We start from the raw sequence: 21,644 nt of genomic DNA on the forward strand, positions 1-21,644 counted from the left end.
GTCTCTGTTTGCTCTGGCTAAACCTACAGCCCCAGGATGAAAACCCTGAACCTGGGAAGTGTGAACTTGAGAGGCGAGGGTGGGGGAGTGAGAGAGGGAGGGATGTGAACAGGTCTCAGCCTTAGACTGGGGGACACTGCTGCTCACCCCCACCTCCACCCCACAGGCAAGCCGGGTCAGGGCCCAGGGGTGGGGCTGGGTGGAGAAAGTCCCAGGCTCCCAAGGGCAGGCCTTGGCCTGCCACGTTACTAATTTGTTTTGCAGCTCAGCCCCAGAACTCTGGACGTCTCACATCTCCAGGAGGGTTGGACACATCTGGTAGAGCAGGGTTCTCTAGACTGCTTGCTGCTTTTCGTCCCTGGTCCTTCAACCTCACTGCCTGGGGGCAGTACTCATGTCCCCCTTGGAAGCCCCCAGACTCAGCCGCCCTGCCTTCCTGTATGCCCTGGAAGAATCTGCCACCCAGTAGGCTCAAAGGTGGCCCTCAGGGATGATTGCCCCCCTCACATTTTGTCACAGGCAAGTGAGACCCAGAGCAGATCCAAGGACATCTCCAAAGCCTGGAGCAGCCCAGGCTTCCTGGCTCCCAGCCCAGACCCCTTGTCACACTTGGAGGGTCTCTCAGGTTCCACAGCATGATGGGAAGGCAGCACCAGGCCTGGGGCGCTGGAGCAGGGGCCAGCACACCCCGTCATGGAGAGTGCACACAGGCATGCGGGCAACCTGGGGCCCATGGGCTCTCCCTGTTTCTCTGCAGACCAGAATCTGCCAGAGCCCCCCTGTCCCTCTTGCCCGCACTGAGACAAAAGAAAGCTCTGACTTGGGGCCCATCTGCCACACTCGCTGCTCCTGGGATCCCTGGGCTCCCCTCCAGGTAAGGCTGGGGGAGCCGCCCTAGCCTGCAGCCGGGCTTAAGGGATAAGCTTAGGGAAGCCACCGCTGTCACCGCAGCCGATGGGTGCCCAGCCAAATCCTTCTTGGGGAAGATGAGCTGTCATCAGGGAGCCTTCCCCACCTTCCACCACCCAGGCGTCCTCCTCGGATGGCTCACAAGGCCCTGGAGCTGCATCCCTCTCTCAGGGAGACCCCCGCACCCACACTAATGTGCTCTGGGAAGTGCTTTGTTCACCCACAGCACCGTGGGCTCATGCCCCAGGCACCCTTCACACCTGTGGCCCACACGCGTGGTATGCACAAGGACTTCCTGGGTGTGCACCAAGAAGGAGCAGGTGCACATCTCAGTCCTGGCCATGAAACCCAGCATGTGCACCCCTGCAGATGAACACAGAGGGCTTCATGCTGCAGACTCGTGCCCTGCCCAAACCAGGGCCACCTGGGGGTGAGTCACCTGCCAACCCGTGTGACCTGCTGAGCCAGCAGGGTGGGAAGCCCTAGCCCGACAGCTGTGGCCTCAGGAGACCGACACCCCACATGGGGTCTGCCTAGCCACCAGCACCCCCAACCTTCTACCTCTGCTCTTCTTACATCCTGCACACTCCACTCCCTCAGTCAGGGTTCATACCAGAAAAGCATCCCTATTCCTTTTCTCTTTTCTTTTCTTTCTTTCTTTCTTTCTTTCTTTTTTTTTTTTAGAGAGAGAGACAGAGAGAAAGGTCTTCCTTCAGTTGGTTCATGGTTCACCCCACAAATGGCCGCTACAGCTGCGTGCTGTGCCGATCCAAAGCCAGGAGCCAGGTGCTTCCTCCTGGTCTCCCATGGGGTGCAGGGCCCAAGCACCTGGGCCATCCTCCACTGCACTCCCTGGCCACAGCAGAGAGCTGGCCTGGAAGAGGGGCAACCGGGACAGAATCTGGCACCCTGACCAGGACTAGAACCTGGGGTGCCGGCACCATAGGTGGAGGATTAGCCTAGTGAGCCAAGGCACCAGCCACTTTTTTTTTTTAAAGACTTATTTATTTGAAAAGCATAGAGAAAGAGACTGGGAGAGAGAGAGAGAATGAATCTTCTATCTGCTGGTTCACTCCCCAAATGGCTGCAATGACTGGAGCTGAGCCAAACCAAAGCCAGGAGCTTTGTGGATTCAGGTGCCCAAGCACTTGGGCCATCTTCCGCTGCTTTCCCAGGCCCATTATAGCAGGGAACTGGATGGGAAGTGGAGCAGCTGGCACTCGAACTGGAGCCCATATGGGATGCCAGCACTGCAGACAGTGGCTTAATCTGCTACGCCACAGTGCCGGCCCATCTGTATTCCTTTACATGAGACCCTTGCTGCTGGGCTGCCTGTCACTGTGCCTCGAAGGTTACCATCAGGCTTCTGGAAAACTCAGGGTGGCAGCAAGACCTGTCCTCTGTCCTAACTTCGAGTCTTTTCCTCTATCCCCTTGTGGAAGCCCTTCCTGTGGCTGATTCTCACTCTCACTCTCAGCTCAGGCATGCACACCATAGCAGAGAGCCTCCTGTGGGGCCTAGATGGGCCTTGGCCCCCTACTGCCCTCTCTCACCTGTGTAGAGCAGCCAGGACTCCAACCAACGCTGTGATGTGGGATGCTGATGTCACAGGCAGTGGTTTAAGCAGGTGCACCACAACACCAGCCCTGCCAATGTTGTCTCCTACCCACAAACCTGATGAGGTCACTCCTGCACTTGCAGTCTTCCTGGGGCTCCCTCTGGTTCTCAGGAGGACGCCTGGCTCCTTAGCCCTGTCCACAGGCCCTTCCCATCTGTGCCAGGGCTCTAGCCTCACTGCACCCCACTCACGGTGTCTTCAGCTCCCAGACTGCCCTCAATCCTCTCTGCCTTTTGTCCCATGCTGTGCTGGTAAATGCATAACTAGTGGCTCTCCGGGAAAAGTGTGTGTGTGTGTGTGTGTTCATTTATTATCAAAATTTTTTTTTTGACAGAATGGACAGTGAGAGAGAGAGACAGAGAGAAAGGTCTTCCTTTTGCCGTTGGTTCACCCTCCAATGGCCGCCGCGGCCGGTGCTGATCCGATGGCAGGAGCCAGGTGCTTCTCCTGGTCTCCCATGGGGTGCAGGGCCCAAGCACTTGGGTCATCCTCCACTGCACTCCCTGGCCACAGCAGAGAGCTGGCCTGGAAGCGGGGTAACCGGGACAGAAACCGGCACCCTGACCGGGACTAGAACCCGGTGTGCTGGCGCCGCAAGGCGGAGGATTAGCCTAGTGAGCCACGGTGCCAGCCTATTATCAATTTTTAAAAAGCTGTAGAGCAGTCCATAATCTACAAATAATGCTAAAATATACAATGCCCTTGACTGTGAGGTCTACAGAGTCAGTTGCTCTCCGGAAGGTTTGTTTTGGCGTCGGCTCCCCATAGCAGACTGCTGATGTGGGTCACGCTGCTCTGCTTCCAATCCAGCTCCCTGCTAATGCTTCTGGGAAAGCAGTGGAAGATAGTGCAACAGTCCTGGCTGAACCTGAACCAGTGGTTGGAAGCCACCCCCCCCCTTTCTCTGTGTGTATGTATGTGTAACTCTGACCTTTCAAATAACTAAATAATTCTGTCTTAAAGCACTTCACAATTATCTCTGAAGCATTCAGTTCTTTTTAACAAAATAAGACCACACAAAATGTATATGTCAAACCATCATGGCTCGTGGGCTGCACCTGGCTTGCACACTGTACGTCCTCAATCCCTGATTCAAGGCTTGATTGGTAGTGCCTGTCCTTTCCAAGCAGGTGAACACCTCCACCATTTCCAGCTGCTAACATGATGTCACCGAGCCAGGGGCTGGGAAGAACACATCATTAGGCAGTTTCTCCTCCCTACAGATACAATAGATAGACTTACTTTGAAGAGCGTAGATAATAGTGAAATGCAGGAATAATTAGGAAGTGATGAGTTCTGATTATATATTACCTTTGTTTGGGAAATGATTGAGTTAATTACATGTTTCTGTAATTTGATTTTTAACAGTGGCTCTGTGTAACCAGCAGTTTGCCAAACCCCGGAAAATGTCACCCTCGGCTCTTGAGAGCCTGCTGCCTCCAGCACGCCCCTGCCTGGCCCACCCCCGCAGCTCTCCCCAGCAAATGCCAACTCGCCAAATGCCACATAGCCTCCTCCCCTCCCCTCGCCTGGACGAGGTGCCTTCTGCGGGCTCCCACATCCTTCTGGCTTCTCTCTTTTGTGGCCACTAAAGGCCGGGCCCCCTCGCTTCTTTTCTTGCCAGATTTCCCTGGGGAATTGAGCACAAGGACCCACAGTCTTGCTCACCACCACAGAGGCCCCAGCGCTCACTCAGAAAGCGCCTGACAGGTAGAAGGGACCCAGTGAACACTTGTGGAACAAAGTGGGGGGGGGGGACCATGGAGCCTCGCAGAGGTGGAGCGGGCTAGGCAGGCAGCTAGGAAGGACCCCTGGGCCAGAAGTCACACCCACCCACCCCGCCAGCCCATGGGCAGTTCTGTCCTCCTACCTGTCAATCAAAATGCCCCTTCCCCAGGATAACACCTGCTTTACCCAGGATCTAGGGGGAAGACGCCATGGGAATGTGGATATTGAGCTCCACGTGGAATCTTATGGAGGTGCCATAAAATTCCCGGATGTTTCGTGCCTGGAGAGACAAACTCCTCCAACAGACACAGTTCATAAAAGAGGCTAACACTGGAGCTTCTCTCTCTCTCTCTCTCTCTCTGCAGACTGCGGCTAGAGCAGGTGCTCTCTCTACCTCCCTCACCCCTCTCTCCTTTGGACCCACTGCCCACTTATTTCTCTGTGTGGGGTAACCCATGCTCCTCTGTGTGTGTGTCTTCACTTTCACCTTTTTTTTTTTAAGATTTATTTATTTATATGAAAGTGTTACGGCAGGGCGGGGGCAGGGGGAGATCTTCCATCTACTTAGTGAGCTCCCCAAATGGCCGCAACAGCTTGGGCTGGGCCAATGGAAGCCAGGAGTCAGGAGCTTCTTCAGGGTCTCCCACAAGGGCACGGCGACCCAAGACCCAAGCACTTGGGTGGTCTACCACTACTTTCTCAGGCCATTAGCAGGCCACAAAGCGAGCCTCCTTTCTCACCTTTTGAATAAAATTTGCCTTATTTGTGTCAGCACTAAGAATTCCTGTGTTTATGCATGACAAGAGCCTGGAATGAAAATGAATACCCCAGGCCCTACCTGAGATTCCTTGGGACAAAGAGACAGGATGGGGGGGGGGGGCGGTGTCTGATAGGCTAATCCTCCCCAGGCTCCAGGGGAGAGCTGACGGGGGCCCGGGCCTCCAACCCAAAGCACCACTCTGCCCCCTCAGGCCATGGCTTCTCCCTCTCACCCATCCAACAGTGCCAGCTGGGTTCTCTCCCAGCTCTCCAGGACTCCAGAAAGAACCCTTAAGGGACCCTTTGGGGACGGGTCTGGGAACTTTGTCTTTGGCAATGGACAGGCATGGCCCATTGTCCCCATTTCACAAAGAACTGAGGTCCAGAGCTGGCCTGACCTGCGTCCCAGATGTCTGAGGGTTGCCTCCCCAGCTGCGGAGCCCCGAAACCCTGGCTGAAGACCTGAGCTACCCTGAGCTACATACCCACCCCCCACCTCCCAAAAAGACATACTCTAGGCCACAGTCTTCCTGGGTGGTGGGGCCTTTTCCCTCTGTCCTCAGAAGCAGCCCCAAGAAGGACACTCCTTGTACTCCCTGAGCCACCTGCACCTGCTCCTCCTGTAATCTGACCTCAATCGCTCCTGCTTTCATAACTCTGCCTTTCCTTCTCAGAAAGCGACCTTGGATCCCACCCTAGAAGTGACCTCACCTAGGGGCTGGAGGGCTGTTCTCCGCCCTCCAGCCCCTCCCCAGCCCAGCCCAGCGGTTGCCTCTGAAGTTCTCAGAGGCGGTCACCAAGGAGGGCAGGCAGCCCCCAGGAGCCACCTCTCCGCTCCCTGCCCTTGGCCTGGGACCCACCCCTTCTCCCCCTCTGCCCGACCCGTGCGCATGTGTGTGCACGCGCACACACAGCCACCCCGGAGCCAGCTCCTCTTGTCCACCTGTCCAGACTCGCCTTCCATCCTGCTGCCTGACATACCCAGCCTGGCCAGTCCACGGAGACAGAAAGTCTCACCCAGGTCAGAGAGAAGAGCAGGAAGGGGGCGGGGCGGAATATCAACTTCCCTCCTCCAGCCCAGGGAGTCCTGCAAATGATCTAGAAGCCTGGGTCTATGGGTGGGCCAAGACCCTTCCAGGTAGCCCCAGGGTGGGCTGGCGGTGGGAACAAGCTTAGATCCCAGGCCAGGTGACTTTGCTGTTCCTTAGGCTCCCTGCTGTCCCATCAGCCACCAATTCTTTTTTAAGATTTATTTATTGGCCGGCACCATGGCTCAATAGGCTAATCCTCCGCCTTGCGGCGCCGGCACACCGGGTTCTAGTCCCAGTCGGGGTGCCAGATTCTGTCCCGGTTGCCCCTCTTCCAGGCCAGCTCTCTGCTGTGGCCCGGGAGTGCAGTGGAGGATGGCCCAAGTGCTTGGGCCCTGCACCCCATGGGAGACCAGGAGAAGTACCTGGCTGCTGCCATCGGATCAATGGAGGCCATTGGAGGGTGAACCAACAACAAAGGAAGACCTTCTCTTTGTCTCTTTCTCACTGTCTATAACTCTCTCTGTCTCTCTCTCTCTCTCTCACTAACTCTGTATATTTGAAAGGTGGAGTTACAAACAGGCAGAGGCTCACTCCTCAAATGGCCACAACAGCTGGAGCTGGGCCAATCCAAAACCAGGAGCTAGGAGCTTCCTCTGGGTCTCCCATTCAGGTTCAGAGGCCCAAGGACTTGGGCTACCTTCTACCGCTTTCCTAGGCCATAGCAGAGAGCTGGATCGGAAGTGGTGGAGCAGCCGGAACAAGAACCAGTGCCCATATAGGATGCTAGAACTGTAGATGGCAGCTTTACCCACTATGTCACAGTGCCCACTCCCCCCCTCTTTGTTTTTTTAAGATTTATTTATTTGAAAGGTAAAGAGAGATTTTCCATTTGCTGCCACAACAGCTAGGGCTGGGCCAGACTGAAACAAAGAGCCAGGAGGTTCTTCCAGGTCTCCCACACAATTGCAGGAGTCCATCTTGTGCCATCTTCTACTGCTTTCCCAGGCGATAGCAGAGAGCTGGATCGGAAGTGGAGCAGCCAGGCCTCAAACCAGTGCCCATTTGGGGTGCTGGTCTTGCAGGCGGTGGCTTTACTCACTGCACCAAGATGCTGGCCCCTCAGCCGCCCTTCTAAATAATGTCAATGCCCCATTACACACGGGGTGGGCTGCGCCCTATGTCCCCTTCCTCTGTTCACTGCTATTCCTAACCACACAGTCACCCTCAAATTCCTGCCTTTCCAAGCCAGGAGATAATTTCCTCTTTGGTGGAAGATGTATGGGTCCTTTGCGGACATCGCGTTCTGATGTCTCCTTGTGAGCGTTGGGGAAGCATGCATCAGTTCTTGCAAGGGGACCTGGGGATTCATTACTCAGTCAGTCCTGGGCCCTTGCAACTTTCCCGGATGCTGGGCGCTGTGGGACAGCAAGTCCCTCCCAGCCCTGGAGGGAAGCTGATGAGTAAACCACAAGTTTAGGTGCAGTGGTTAGGGGTAATCAGCAGGAGGCCTGTGGGAGCTGAAAGGGCCCGGAACTAAGCTCAAGGGCAGGGGATATCCGGGAAGCCCTCCTGGAGGGAGAGATGTCCACTTTAACAGCAGAGAAGAGAGTGAGTCAGCCAGAGAATGCGATGGAAAACAGGCAGGAGTTCCCCCGACCCTGGCGCAGGAGAGAAGACCCCCGCAAGGGTCCAGAGGCAGCCAGGGAAGTGGCAACCGGGAGAAGGGGAGGGAGTCTGTGACCCTAGAGAGGTCAGCCTGGATCCAGGTGAGCTGTCTCCTCCGGTGTCCCGACTGTACACAGGGTAGGGGCGGGGGGGGGGCGGGGGGATTAGTGCCTTCGAAAGCTCCCAGGCTCCACTGCAGCTCAAGAGGCCCTGGGTTGGGGAGGGCAGAACGGGAGTGGGCTGAGGAACTGGTTAGGAGGCAGCCGCAGAAGGAGTCCAGGCAAGGGATGGAGGTGAGGGAACAAAGACAGTTGCATCAGGGCTGGGAAAGGCATTGGGCTGGGGCTCCCTTGCTCTGGGGGCGCAGGAGTCAAGAGTACCCCCCCCGCCCTGGGTGCCGTCCCTCACCCCAAACAAAGGCACAAAGGGGAGGAGGAGCCAGCTTCTGCATCTCTGTTTCCTATCTCTGATTAGAATTCACTTCTTGGGCATGCTGTCACGTTCCCGGGTTGGGGAAGGGGCGGCTTTGGGGGATTTTGTAACTGTGTGGGGAGGGGGTTGTGGGGAACAGAGCTGAGAGCAGCCGGAGGGGGCGAGAGTGAGCCCCAGTGGGCCTTCCCACCGCTCATTCACATCTCCAGGCTTCTGGTGTGGGAAACAGACAGGAATCCTGGACTCAGAGAGCGTGCCGTCTAGTAAATCAAAAAGCAATTCATGGTTACACAATACAGACAATTTCCCGTAAACATCATTTTTGCCTCTTTTTTTAAATAAATATGCAGCTTTTATTATAAATGTAGTAATGCCCATCAAAGAAAATGCAAACAGATGCAAGAAGTAAAAATAAATTGCTCGCAATTCAGAAACAGCGTAATGCCTATTAATATTTTCCCTTCTTTTCCTCCATTAATCTAAGTACTCTGTTTTTTTCCTTAAGTACTTTGTTGACATAATTAAAAATAATTCAGTATAAGCCTGTTTATATCATGCTCTCTTCACCTAATGCCGTGATTGCAGAATAATTATCAACTCTTCAGAACTCTGATTTTTTTTTTTAATGTTTTATGTAATTATTTCAGAGAGAGAGATACAGAGAGAGATACTTCCCATCTACTGGTTTACTACCCAGATGCTCACAACAGGCAGGGCAGAGCCAAGGCCGAAACTAGAGTCAGGAGCTGGAGCCAGGAATCAAACCCAAGAACTTCAATGCAGGCCGTGGGCGATTTAACTGATGGGCTAAAAGCCCGCTCGCCAGAACTAGGAGAGAAGCCGCACCACTGTACTCCCTCCTCCATCACCCGGCTGTGGGTGTGTTTCCATTGAGATCTCTCTTTTTCTTCCGTAAATAAACATTTAGCCTCAAATGTTTCCATGTTGCAAATAACACTGCAAAGAGGATCTTTGGGCAAAGGCTTCATCAACACCTCCAATTATTTTTCCAAGGATAAACCGTCGGAAATCATATAACCAGGACCAAGAGCATGAGCACTATCTATGTTTAATCCTTCGTGTATTTACCTCTTGACCCATCTGTTATATGGTGCAAGGTGAGGATATAATATTCGCTTTCCAGGTATCACTAGAAGGGGTCTGGAGCTGACGTTGTGGTGCAGCGGGTTAAGCTGCCACCTGCAACGCTGGCATACCATATGAGCACTGGTTCAAGACCTGGCTGCTCGGCTTCCAATCCACCTCCCTGCTAACACACCTGGGAAAGCAGTAGGACGGTGAATGAGCAGATGGAAGCTCTCTCTCCCTGCCTCTCCTTCTCTCTATAACTCTGCCTTTAAAAAAGTCAATTTTTTTAAATTAATCCATGTCTTTGTGACCTTGTCACCTGTTTTGTTTTTAGATTTATTTATTTATTTTGAAAGAGTTACAAGGAGAGAGAAAGAGAGAGATCTTTCATCCACTTGTTCACTCCCCAGATGACCACAGCAACAGGAGGTGGGCCAGGCCAAAGCCAGGACCAAGAGCTACATCCTGGACTCCCATGTGGGTGCAGGGGCCCAAGCACTTAGGCCATCTTCCACTGCTTTCCCAGGCCATAGCAGGGAGTTGGATCGGAAATGGGGTAGCCAGGACACAAACTGGTGCCCGTATGGGATACTGGTGTCAGCTTTAGCTGCCACGCCACAATGCCAGCCCCTAAAACAAATCTTAAAAAGAAAAAGTTTTCTTCAGGTTCCCCCTCACTCCATGCCCCCAGATTCCTCACCCTGCCTTGGAGAACAGAATGGTGAACTCCAGAGCTGACGTGGCGAGCCAAGCTGCTCTTTGTGCTAATGACAGGAAAGTGTTCCCAGGCTCTGGCTCTGTGAGCAGCTAGCTTTCTCTCAGCACCTCACTTTCTGATGAGTCACTGGAAGTACATTTCTCCGCTTGAACTTTGTCAGAAGTGCTTGTGCTCAATCGGCTGAAAAGCCCTTGAAATGCTCAAAGGTAAATAAAATAGAAAGAAATCACACACACACACACACACACACACACACAGGTGAGTAAGGTACTGAGCACGATGCCTACTGTGCATTAGGGGCACAGTAAATGGTATTTATTCCCTCAACAAACCTTTACTGAGCCCCTGACAGAAGCTTGGCACCGTGCTAAGCTCTGTGGACCAGGCAGTGACCGGGATGGACGTCCTTCCTGCTCACTCAGCGTGTTCTATTGGTGGGCAAGACTGCCCTAAACACCTGGTCGCCCAAATAAGTGGTTAATCCTAAATGTTAAGGGCCAGGGTACTGGGGGCTCCCAAATAGACTTAGGGGACACTAGGATTCTCTTGTTTTCTTAAATATTTTATTGTTTATTTATTTGAGAGACAGAGTTACAGACAGAGAGATGGAGAGAGGTCTTCCATCTGCTAGTTCACTCCCCCAAAGGCTGCAATAACCAGAGCTGGGCCATCGGAAGCCAGGAGTCGAAGTTTCTTCTGGGTCTCCCATGTCGGTGCAGGGGCTCAAGCGTTTGGGCCATCTTCCGCTGCTTTCCCAGGCTCATTAGCAGGGAGCTGGATCGGAAGTGGAGCTGCTGGGACTCGAACTGGTGCCCATACAGGATGCCAGCGCTGCAGGCCGAGGCTTAACCTACTAAGCCACAGCGCCGGCCCCTGACACTGGGGATTCTAAAACAGGAAATGATGCTTGATTTAATAAGTGGGGATTCTAGAGCCAGACTGGCCATTGCCAAGGTCATAGGTACAGAAAGAGAAGATATGGAGGCGTCTTGACCAAACGTCTGGGAAGTCAGGGCCCAGCCAAGCCAAAGAGCAAAGTGAAGCACCCTGGCCAGGGCAGAGAGCAAAGGCAGTAAGCACGGCAGACCAGACAGGGAGGCCCAGCGAGGCCAGAGCCTGGAGAGGCAGGGCCAGGGCTCGACGCAGGCCCACGCATGGCGGTGGGGGGAGGGAGCCCACTTAGGGGCCCAGCTGAGGGGTCAGAGATAAGAAGGAAAAGGGTGAGAGTGACTGAGAATAGGCAGACATGGGGAAGATGGTGACAGGCCAGAGGACTTGGAGGCGATGAACTGGGACAGGGGTAAGGGCTGGGAGACTGTGTTGGGACACATATGACAAGGATAGGGTGGTGGCAGCAGAGACGACAGGAGAGCCGGGAAAGGGACAAGAAGGTGATCCGGTTGGGTGGAGGCTGTTGATAAAGATGACAGGGTTGGTTCAGAGAGCCACAGCATTGGGCATGGGACTGGGGCAGGCACGGTGGCAAGGCTGGAGAAGGCGTCGAGTTACGGGAACTGGGTCATGTGACAGCCTGGGTAGGAAAGGGGCTGTGGATTGTGATGCAGGGCTGAGGGTGATGGTGACAAGTGAATGACAGGGTCCAATATGAGTGATGACCATCAAGGTGACCCAGGGAGACAGGAAGTGTGGGTGGTGATGATGTTTGTGCTGTTGGCAAATTAGAGGCACCCACCGCACCCCCTCCCCTGGGCCTGTTTCAACACTGGACTGTTTCCTAGGCCGCAGGCTCCATGACTCAACGCCATGCATCAACCATGTCCTCCGATACGATCTCCAGGCGCATCACAGTCAGAGGGGCTGGCCGGGTGCCCGTGCTTTGCTGTGCCCAGGCCCATGGAGGGACCCAGGCATGGGACTCTAGTGTCGTCTCTGCACCCTCCCCTCCTCCCGCCCCCAGTCCACATCCACCCCAATTTGGACCCGCCAAGGATCCCTGGATCCCTCTCTTTGGAGAAAACAGCTTCTATGACAACCATGCCGGCGGCCAGGGCTTTTGCTGTTCTACCAGGCTTCTCCCACGGCTGACCCCGTGAGAAGTTTCAAGACCTTCTACAGCTTTCTCATAACTCCACCCTGACTGGAGCCAGAAAGGAATGAGAGCTTCAGGAGGGGCTGAAGGATTGCCTCTATTCATCCCACAGATTTTTACTGAGTCCCTTGCAACATACTGAGGGCTGACTTTTACAACCAGATCTGTCTCCCTGGCTTCATGCAGCTGCAACTGGGGGATAGCTGTGTTGGTGGCAGTCATCATCAGGAGAGAGAGCGACTCCCTTATAACAGATGGGAACAAACTGCCTGTCAAATCCTGGAGACGGTGGGTCCCCTTCCAGGACATCTCGAGGCCCGTCCCCAAATGACCACAGTAGCAAAGCCAGGAGCTGGGGACTCCATTTCCTGTGTGAGACACAACTACTTCAGCCATCACCTGCTTACCTCCCCGGGTGCACATGAACAAGAATCTAGAATCAGAAACCGAGCCAGGTCTCAAATCCCAGCACTTCAGTAGGGGATGTAGATGGGATGTGGGTGTTCCACGCAGTGTCTTAACTGCTGTACCAAACACTCATGCCTAAGTCTACTAATTGTTTTCTCCCTAATTTTTATTAATTTATTTATATGAAAGGTGAAAAGGAGGAGAGACAGAGAGATTTTCCAACTGTTGGTTCACTCCCCAAATGCCTGTAACAGCCAGGTGGGGCCAGGTCAAAGCCAGGACTCTGAACTCAATCCAGGTCTCCCATGTGGGTGTCAAGTACCCAGGTATGTGAGCCATTACCTGCTGCCTCCCAGGGTGTGCATTATCAGGAAGCTGGAATCAGAAGCAAGCTGAGATTCAGATTCAAGCACTCCAGTAAGGGATGTGGGCATCCCAACCACTGTGCCAATGGCCATCCCCTCCAAATTTTAATTCTCACAACTTGGCATTCCAAGTCCTCAAGGCCAAGTCCTTCCCATTGCTGTTGCCTTCCAGCTTCCTGGGCTGGCCTGCAGCAACTCCCCATTCCAGCCACATCGTTGTTTCTTGATCCACACTGTGCCCTCTGCGTGACTCCTGCTCTGTCTCATCTTAATCTAAGGCTGTTGGACCCTAGAAAAGAATTGGGGGGGCCAGCCTTGTGACACAGTGGGCTAAACTGCCCCCTGCTGTGCTGGCAACCCATGTGGGCACCATTTCAGCGCCCTGCTTCCAATATAGCTCCCTGCTAATGTTCCTGGAAAAGCAGAGGAAGAAGGCCCAAATACCTTGGGCCCCTGCATCCACATGAGAAACCCAGATGGTGTTCCAGGCTCCTAGCTTCAGTCTGGCCCAGCCCCAGCCATTGTAGCCATTTGGAGAGTAGACCAGCAGATGGAAGAACTCTCTCTCTCTCTCTCCCTTTCTCTCTCTCTCTCCCCCCCTTTCTCTCTCTCTCTCTCTCTCTCTGGCTCTTTCTGTTTCTCTCTCTATCTGTAACTCTGCCTTTCAAATAAATACATACATCTTAAAAAAAAAAGTTGGAGAACACTAGTGCTGGAGAGGAAATTGAGGCTCAAATCACCTCATGCATTGGCCTTGAGGGGGAAACTGAGGCCACGAGTGGCAGTGGGTCTTGCTCTGGCTCTCAGAGCCACCTGTGGCTGCTTGCCATACTGTGCTCATCTGCATTCTGGCCGAGTTGGAGTCTGGCCTCCAGCTCACGCCTTCCCGCCTCCCTAGCTCGGTAATGGACAGTGATGGATGGGTCACAGGGGCACTAAGCAAGAGCAGTAGGAGGCTTTGGTTTCTCAGAACCTCCCTGGCCAGCATCCTAACTGACATGGTCCCAACCTGGCTTTGCAGTCTCATCTGGCTCCCTGACTCCAGGAACGCCGGACCCCTTCCGGCTCTTCCAGGGCACCCTGATCTCCTTACCTCTCCCTGGAGCACCCCACAGGCTAACTGCTTCTCATCCTTCACGTCGCCACCTAGAGGTGCAGGGTCAGCTGCATGGGAAGGCTGCCTGGTCCTGAGAAGGGTCCCACACTGGGTTTAGTGCTGTCACTTCGACATGCTACACAAGCTTTTGATCAAGTAGCCCTGCATTTTCATTCTGTACTGGGCCCTGAAAATTGAGCGGCCAAGCATCTGTAAATGTTTTGTTTTGGGGAACAAAAAATCCCAGTGTCTAATTTCCTTTGATTGTGTCTGTAGCCTCCTCCACTAAGGAGTTCTCCAAAGGCAGGAACCATGTGCGAGGCCCTGTTTCCCTTTTCTTAAGCATCCTCAGTTTCTATTTGGGAATTCGTTTTGTTCAGAGGGAGCTGATCTGTCTCTTGGGGCCAGAGGTGGGGTGTGGGTCTCAGGCTAACCCAGAAAGCGCAAGCATGGCAGGGTTACTCTGAGCCAATCAGAGGGGACCTCAGGGTTTGCTGGAACAGCTGTGGCAAAGATGCTGCCTCCTCCCTGCTGGGGCTTAGCAAGGAGCCTTGTGGCCTGAGAGCTTCTGCTACTGTCTCAAAACACGAGGGGCTCCAGCTGTAGGACGAGGCACACAGCTTGGAAGAAGGAGGAAAGAGACATAGAGGAGGTGGCCGCTGGATCAGTCCTCACCTGAAGTTTTTGTATACATTTCTCACTTGTGCGTTCCCATTGCCATTCTGTTTTGCCCATGCCACATTCGGTCATTGTTCTGTGATTTGCATCGGATGCTTCCTACCTGATATGGTTGTATATATCTGGCTCATCAAAGTAATCGGGGTGCCAGCCACAGCCTGGCAGAGAAAAGATTCTCAGGCCCAGTAAATAGTTGATAAAAATAATAAACAAAGACATGAAGTAAGCCCATGCCCTCTGGCAGAAAGACCTGGAGGTCCTATTTTACATAGGAGACCCTTCCCCCTTCTGGGAGCCTTTCTGCTGGGTGGTCCCCTTGATCCTGCAGACTTCAAGGGGTCCAGCTTTTTTCTCCTGGCTGGGGTCCAAGTCCCAAGCACAGCCACTTTCTGTTCACCCCCAGACACTGAACTCCTTCTGTTCTTTGCAGGCGCCCTGATCTCCTGCCCTAGGCTGGGACAGCCCTGAGCATGGTCCTAGCGAGGCCAGGTTGGCAGAGCCTTCTTCTTCAGTCACATGCCCCTGGGCTTAGAAGATGTACCCTTGAGATAGGGACCCAGGCCTGGGCTCTGTGCAAGTCACTTGTGTTGGCGACTCGGCCTCCCCCGCTGCAGAACAGCTGACGTCATAGGGTGAGATGGTCCTGACTCTCCGGCTGCCTGGTCCCTACACATTTGTGCCACAGACAGGCGGCTCTGCCAGCGGGGAAGTGGGAGACTGAGTCAGTTCTGCTGTGCACTTACTCAGCAAGTCTTTGCCAACAGCTATTGCGTGCCCTGCTCAGGCACTGGGACGCTCAGCGTCTTCAAATCTCCTGTTTCCTGACCCCTTGCTCTGAAAAATCTGGATTGGGATCTCAAACCCCAAAGACTTCCCAACCCACTCCTCTGCCCTTACTCCATCCCCTCCCACACACACGCTTTAAAATACATATGTAGGGGCTGGCACTGTGGCACATTGGGTTAACACCCTAGCCTGAAGCGCCGGCATCCCATATGGGCGCTGGTTCCTAGTGCCGGCTGCTCCACTTCTGATCCAGCTCTCTGCTGTGGCCTGGGAAAGCAGTAGAAGATGGCCCAAGTCCTTGGGTCCCTGCACCAGCATGGGAGACCCGGAAGAATCTCCTGGCTCCTGGCTTCGGATCAGCGCAGCTCCAGCCTTTGTGGCCAGTTGGGGAGCAAACCCTCAGATGGAAGATCTCTCTCTCTCTCTCTGCTTCTCCTCTCTTTGTGTAATTCTGATGTTCAAGTAAATAAATAAATCTTAATAATAATATATTATATATATATTTACTTGAAGGGCAGAATGACAGAGAGAGAAAAGGAGAGACAAAGAAGGAGATCTTCCGTTCACTGGTTCACTCTCCAAATGACCACAATGGCCGGGGCTGGATCAGGCCAAAGCCAGGAGCCTGGCATTCCATAAGGGTCCTCTGTGTGGGTGGCAGGAGTCCAAGTACTTGCACCATCCTCTGCTAGTTTCCCAGGTGCATTAAGAGAGCTGGATTGGAAGCAGAGCAGCCAGGACTTGAACTGGCACTCCAATATGAGATGTCTGCATTGCAAGTCACAGTTTAACCCACGGGCCATAGTGCCAGTCACAGTCACAGCCCCTGTCCAACATGCACACACACACTTCAAGCAAGTCAGAATCAGTGCACAGATGGCTTCTTGCCCCAGCAAATAGGGGTGTGGGTGTCTTTTGGAGTGTCCACATGGGCCAAAATGTGTGTGACTGTAAGAGTGTGTGGGTAACACTGAACCTAACAAACACAGTACCTAATATCTTTAGGACAAAAAAAAAAAAAAAAAAGAGTATGTGTGTGTAAGGAGAGGATGTGTGGGTGGGTGTGGAAGCCTGAGAATGTGGGTGCCTGTGTGTTCCAGCTTCTGAGGGTATGATGAGTGAGTGCATGTCAGGGTGTGAGTGTGCATGATTGTACACATGTGTGTGGGATGAATGAGTGTGCTGGGGGTGGCCGTGAGTGAGTGGGGTACAAATGTGCTTGTGTGAGCAGGTGCACACCTCTCATCCTTCACCAGCCACACACGCTCACCCTCACGTGTACACAGGCACACACGCACCTTCGAGGGCTGCAGGCAGCTCAGAACTGTAAACCCTTAATCCGATAACAGGATGACTTTGTCTGCAGGCCAGGGTCACTCTCTGCTCCCCACTCCCTAAGCGGAGCTAGGGATCCCTGGCTGGAGCCTGCTCAGGCCAGAGCCCGCCCAGAGCCTGCTTCCCCACTCAGCCTAGGCCACCGCCTGCCCTCCTTCAGTCATTTCCAGCTCCACCCTGGCAGTGATCTCATGGAGAGCAAAGGATGAGAAGTAGCAGGTGTTCCGGTGTGGGGGGTGGGATCTCTACAGAAACAAGCCCTGGACCACCGGGGCTCCCAGATTCCTCTTTTTCCTTCTCTGGCCTCCATAGCTAGGGAAGCTCTGAGCAGAGGGGTCTCCTGGCAGGAGCACAGCGGGGCTCCTCCTAGGAACTTCCAAAAGCTGTTGAGACTTGAAGTGGTAGGGAGGATGTCCCCAGATGACTTCCTGGGATCCGACAGTCAACTGGGGCTGGGTTAGGCTTTATCCCCAGGGACAGAAAAGTTGCCACCCATCCCCTCTTGGCACCACGTCATTCCTCACCCTGACCAAGCCCTGGAGGGTGAGGGTCCTCCAGAGGGATCACGTGAGTCCATTCTCAACCCCCACCCTCCAATCCTCCACCCCCGTCAGCCTCGCCTGGGCCCTGGAGCTCCTGTGCCTTGGCAACTGCTCCCAGAGCTGCTGCACCTCCTAGGGTGTTGGTGGGAGCTGGCAGAAGTCCCCAGAGCCCAGGAATTGTGCTGGTTTCTGTCCTGTTCTTGAGGAGCTAAGCCAGTAGGCAGTCAGAGCTTAGGGGGGACTTCCTGACAGGAGGCAGTGAAGTGGGATGAGTAAAACAAGGAGCGGCAGTGGCTGGGGGGGCCCTCAGCCTCCTGGGGTTGACTTCCTTTCCACTAAGCTCCAAACCCCTCACTCATCACCACCATCTCTACCGGATCCCCAAAACCCCACAAGGCAATTGGGTACCCAGCGCTCCCTCTCCAGGGAGTCCAAGTTTTCCAGAGGAGAATTAGAGTGGGAGAGGGACTTTGCCCACCTGCCAACTCCCCTGAGCCAGGCTTCCCAGGGCAAGCTGACTCCACTGGAGATGGGGGGCGAGGTTAGACCACCACGCTGGCTAGGGCCCCACAGCAGCTCCAAGCTCCTGGAGCTAGAGATGTCTTGGGGAATCAGGTGTCCCACTCCCACGCCCAGCTTCACTTTCCCTCAGTCCAGAGGGAGTTCCCAAGGAGGCGACTTCATCATCATCATCATCATCATCATCATCATTGCCTCCACCTCTCAAGAACTTACTCCTACATTTGGCCTGGTTCTAATACAATTGTTGACTCATGTAATCCTCACCTTATATAACCTGGTGGTGTAGACACAGTTTCCCATTTCACAGATGAAGAAATGAAGGCACAAAGAAGAAAAATCGGCCAGTAGGAGCTGGTAGTGTCCCTGGGGGCGTCGGTGCAAAGAGTTTAGGGGGGCACTAATTCCAGAGGAGGTCACAGGGTTGAGGAAACCAGCCAGGGGCTGGCCTGGGGGCTAGCAGCAGCCTGCTGTTACCTTTCAGCCAGAAGAGGCGAGAAGAGAGCCGTGCTATGCCTTGAGTACAAGCTGGAGCCCTGGAAATGGCACGGACACCCTGCCCTCCAATGCCCTCCCTCGGCTACCCTCTTGCCAAGCCCAGCTGGAAGCCAGACAGCAAGAGGGCCCAGGCAACACAGCCTCCTAGGGCACAGGGCAACTTGGAGATTGCAATTGGGAGTGTGGGAGGGACAAATCGAGACTCCCACCTGCTGGAGGCCCCAGGGCTGGGAAGTGCAGGATCAGAATGCACATGTCAGAATGCACAGCCCTGCTCCCTGAGATGTGCAAAGTGCTGTCTCAGCCAGGGGCTGGGAAAACTGGCTTCCGGCCCAACTCCGTGGCACCACCATCCCAGCTGGGCCTCCACTGCACAAAGGGGAGGGAGTTCCTCTTGGAACCCTGCACAGCCAACATGTCCTAGAGAGGAGTGGGCTTCTTCATTCCCACTGCCTCCCCTCCCTCATCTCAGATAAGCCAAAGGCCCAAGCCCCAGGCGGGAACACCCTCCCTGAGCCTGGAGCAGACCACCCCCAGCGGCTGCACAGCCACGTCCACTCCCCTGCCCTCCGAGGCATTCAATCGGCAAGACCCCTTCAGTCTCCACAAGGGCCCCAGGACTGGGCGACATGCTCTTGATCCCCTAGGCCCAAGCTCAGGGCTCCCTTTACCCCGCTAAGGAGATGAGGGCCCCTCTCAGGCCAGCACCTTCTGCACCCTTCCTAGGGGGACCAGGGCTGTCTTTGGCCTCTAGGGTCCCTGTACTGGGTGGAGTAATCCCTCTTCTCCTCTTCCCACCCCACCCAACTCCACCCCACCCATGTTTCCCCAAACCTAAGGGTGCCCCACCCAGCTTTTCAGGGAAAAAACCAATCAAGGAGAAACAGTAAGGAGGGAGGCTCATTACCAGGAATTAAAGGAGGAGGCTTGCCCTGGGGTGAGCCGAGTGGGGCTGGGCTGGCAGGTGCCCACAGATTCGGCTGAGGACGCACAGGACCTTCGCTTATGCGTGTACAAAGAAGGACCCAGACACAGCGAGCTAGGCAGTGATGGAGACGGGGAAAGAGACAGACACGTGGTCAGCCAGGGGCTAAGACCCGCACAGATGTGCTCAGACACGTGGAGGTCCACCCAGATCACGGAAACGCACACTTGCATGGGCAGACGCCCAGGCCTGTTGCATGCACACACACGCGCATGTGCGCAAAGGCAGACACACAAAGAAGCAGGAGCCAAGTTCACGTGTCAGGGAGGCTGATTTCAGTCCAAGCAGGTCAGAGCGTTAAGGAAACGCAGGCTCCTCCAGAGTGGGTGGTGGGGAGGGCTGGGTGTAGGAGGAAGGCCATGGGGGGGTGCGGGATGGGGCTCCCCCTCCACAGCACGGTGCTCCCTCCATGTCCACTCGGACATGGAAACATCTGGCTTGGCATGAGGGAAACGAGACTTTCCAAGAGGTGAACCTCTTTCTTTCTAGAACTCGCTAAGAGCCAGAATGGTGATGGAAGGCACATCCTAGAGGAATGGTGGGCTGGTGGGGGAGCTTCCCTCCTGGCCCCTGGAGAGGTGTCCCAGCGGCAGCGGGCTCCTGTCCCCGCAACCCCAGCCCTGACCCAGTGCTCCTGGTCCCAGTCACGCCTCACCCTGTCCCACAGGGTCTGATCCTTCAGCCACCATGTTCTCCCAGGCCGTGAACCTGTGTGTGTAGAACCCTCGGGGCTCTCCTCTGTCCCCCAAGAGCTTTCTGGAATCAGGGCACAGAAAGCTATCACCACCACTCTCTCAGGAAATTCAGAATCCGAGGAAAGCATCCAGGGTGGAAGAGGACACTGAATTCAGTGACCTTTTAAAAACCATCCTTGGCTTCCCTCCACCCTCCACCCCCGACCTGCCCTCCCCATCCCTGCCTGTGGTTCTGCAGGGAGAGCTCCAGGTGACATATGCTGGGTATTCACGGGCACTGGCCCCTGGGTTAAGCCCTTCTCATGGCTTGTCTCCTATTAGTTCCTTTTCTTGTCATCTCCCAAGTCATAAGTAAGGAAATTGAGGTTTGGGTTAGCACAGGATCTCCCCAAGGTCACACAAGCTGGGCCACAGGGTCAGGGTCAAGGTCAACCACTGGCTTGGAGATAAGGGGATGACAGAGAGCATGGGGCATGTTGAGGAGGACACCAGGGCGGGGGCACCCAAGGTGGGACCAGGCAGTTGGAATGAAACTCTGCAGCCACATTCCCCTCCAGAGGTTCACCTTTCCTCCCTCTAGGGCCTGGGGAGGGGACACACCCTCTGGCTCAGGTCCCTCCAACATTCCAGACATGCCTCTAGGGAGCTGGGGGACAAGGAAGGGGCAGAGGACTGAAGCGAAATTGCCTTTTCCCACCCCCACTCCCAAGCACAGTCCTTGCTGTGTGACCCTGCGTTTGCCACCTACCCTTTCTGGACTGTGGTTTCCTCATTGGCAAAGGGGCAGGCAGAGGGTAGGTGGGCAAGAGCTGGCTTAGCCTCTGAAAGCCACTGCCAGACCCAGGGAATCCTCTGCCTCCCATGGGGTTAACCCTGCCTAGAAGAGGGACACCCACCCTAGTACTCCCAGCAAAACTCTTAAGGAGAAAATACAAGGGCTCCCTGGGCTTTGGTGTACCCAGCCCCTTTCTCCCCTGGGCAGTCAGCCCCAGTCCCTGCCTCTCTGAGCAATGAAGCAGACACAGGGTTGAATGCAACCGCAGGCTTGGAGAACTGACTCTAGAAGATGGTAAAGACAAAAGAGCAGGGAAGTCTTCCTGGAGGAGGAAGCAGCAGAGACCAGGGTTTTAATGAGCAAGGGATTGGGCTGGGACTTTGAAGAGAGCTTCTGAAGGTGCTGGATGGAGTGCTGTGGAGCAGGGACAGGAGCTAGGTCCTGGAGGAGCTGAATGCAGGAGGGAGGTCTTGGATGTCCCTGATGGGTGTGGAGAGGCAGGGGTTCAGAAAGAACCCTCTGGTTGCTATGTGGCTGATGGGGCAGCCCAGAGGTGGGGATTGTGTTGTGGGCAAAATCTGGGTGGAGATGATGGAGGCAGGCAGCTGTGGGATGTAGAGGACAGTGCAGTCCCCACTCGATTGGTCTCCTCCAGCAACAGGGAACTCACTACCTCTCAGGCAGCTCTTCTCCCCTTTGGGCAGCTCTGCCCGCAAGAAAGTTCCCCCTAGGTAAGGCACAGATTTGCATTTCTGGGGGCGTGTGTGGGTGCAGGGATTGGGAAAAAAGGTGCTGTTCACTGCACTGGGGATGCCCAGAGGACAGAAGTTTGGGGGCAAGTTGGGACCACTGTGTTCAGGATGGGAACTGGTAAAGAGGCTCCCTGACTTCTCGGTGTGTGGGGGACCCCTGCCCACGCAGCTGGGCATCCTGGCTATTGGAAAAAGAGCAGGACCAGCAGAT

At 54.7% G+C, this 21,644-nt stretch overlaps 1 long non-coding RNA gene across 1 annotated transcript; it reads right to left on the reverse strand.

Annotated features, from left to right (window-relative positions):
- Window positions 1-10,485: 10,485 nt before the first annotated feature.
- Window positions 10,486-14,045, reverse strand: LOC138844538 (uncharacterized). The gene is made up of 2 exons (XR_011380461.1): window positions 13,866-14,045; window positions 10,486-10,837 (listed from the first exon to the last, which is right to left on the reverse strand). It is a non-coding gene; the product is annotated as an uncharacterized lncRNA (long non-coding RNA).
- Between the last annotated feature and the right edge of the window lie 7,599 nt (window positions 14,046-21,644).

This window comes from Oryctolagus cuniculus, chromosome 1, assembly GCF_964237555.1.
Source record: "Oryctolagus cuniculus chromosome 1, mOryCun1.1, whole genome shotgun sequence".
NCBI lineage: Eukaryota > Metazoa > Chordata > Mammalia > Lagomorpha > Leporidae > Oryctolagus > Oryctolagus cuniculus.